The sequence below is a fragment of the Clytia hemisphaerica genome, unplaced genomic scaffold (assembly GCF_902728285.1).
Source record: "Clytia hemisphaerica strain Z4C2 unplaced genomic scaffold, Clytia hemisphaerica genome assembly, whole genome shotgun sequence".
Lineage (NCBI taxonomy): Eukaryota > Metazoa > Cnidaria > Hydrozoa > Leptothecata > Clytiidae > Clytia > Clytia hemisphaerica.
Window position 1 is genome coordinate 278,705 of NW_027104048.1, and position 1,812 is coordinate 280,516.

Here is a 1,812-nt window from a genome sequence, read left to right on the forward strand (position 1 = left end):
CGGCGCAGCGTGCGCAAAGCTTTCATCTCATGTGGATCATTTTCTTTTGGTTCTTCACGTGGGTCTGTCACAAACAAGACTAGCCTGGATATCCAGGCTGTAAACTATTTCACAGTCTAGTTTTTGATATTTTATGTTCTGGTTTACAGCCTGGTCTCCCTAGAGCGATTTGCATTCTCTTTAAGAGAATGCAGTCCGCTTGCTTGCGCTCACTTCGCTAAAACCGTAAGGGCTAATCTACACGGCGTTGCGCAATTCTAAAGCATAAATAGGATAGTCCTCCAGTTGCTAGTGAAGATAGGGCTTTCTGTTACATGAAAACATGAAAAAGAAGAAAACAGAGGCAAGTTCATTTTCCAAGAAAACATGGTTGGTCATGATTATGCATGCAAACTTTTTTATGGACTTTGGTGTAATCTTTGGATGTTTTAAATAGTAGATCTTGTTAGACTGTTTTTTATTAATTTCTGTTTTGCTGCCCTGGGTTGGCTAGGAAACATGGATTTTCACTTTCATTCTCTAGGGAGACCAAGCTCTATAATTTTAGAACTTTGTATGTTCAGGTAAATTTTGTTTTTTCTAAAATTTTGAGCTTGGATATCCAGGCTAAAACAAGACAAGAGATGGAGTCGACTATGACATTTGAAAATATGTCGAAAAATGAACTGTTTGAAAATTTAAATAATAAATACAACTCTACATTGGCAAAAAAGATTAAAGGTAACATTTTTTATATTACTTTTTCAGAGGTCTTTGCCCATAGGATTTTAATTTCTTGTATTTATAGTTTACAAAGTGTCAGTGGCTTACTTGTAGCTGCTATTTGCATTGCCCAAAATGGTATTAGAAAGCCAGTTCCTGGACAATTTTTCAATGGAAATATCTAATTTTGCTTAAGATTTAGATTTTGAAGGTGAATTTCACATCAAACCTTTTAACAGATGCTGATTTAAATGGTCAGCATTTCAAGGCGCTTGTCAAAAGTACACAAAATGTGTTCTATTTTGAAAGGTTGGAGCTCACGCTCCAGGAAATGCTGAACCTAGAACATGATTTCCGACTGAATTGTACATTTCAAGATGCTGCATCTGCCATCATGACACCTTCAAAAGAACTCGAATCCGAAACCCGTAAAATGCGGTAATAATGTTTCTGGGGAGAGGAACCTGCTTGAAGACTTTAATTCTAAACTTTATTTCAGATGTCCTACTCTACAACAACTTTTGATCTATATTTTGATGTATGTATTTCATAATACAGCTTTTTTCATAGATTTTATCTGAAATTGATAAGTAAAGAAACTTATTGTATACATAGATTTTTCAACCTTTTCTACCGCTATTCAGATTTTGCCTGGAAAAAATATCAAAATTGTTTTTTTTAAGGTTAAAAACAGTCAGAAAAGCTGTTGGTGAAAAGTGGCCAGAGATTTCCGACTTACCTACATTTGGAAAGGACAAACCTGAAAATAACAAGGAGTTAATTGCAGTAGTTGGTCAATTAAAATCCAAGAAATCGAATGGCTGAAAGAAGAAGAGGATCAAGGAAGAGAAAGATTGATTTTGGCATGTTTGGTTTGAAAGTGATTTGTTAGTTACATTTCTATCCTTGACTGGTTTCAAGACGGGGTTAATTACGGGGAATATTTACTTTATAAGGATTACTTTTTGCAAGTAGCCATTTGACAGAATGTAACGATCTTTTGAACAACTTACTACTCAGGCATAAATTTTGTTAATGATAACATTTTTATTCCAAAATTTTGCAAGGACTTAATTTTGCAACAATTAACCCACTTAAAGTACATTAGAT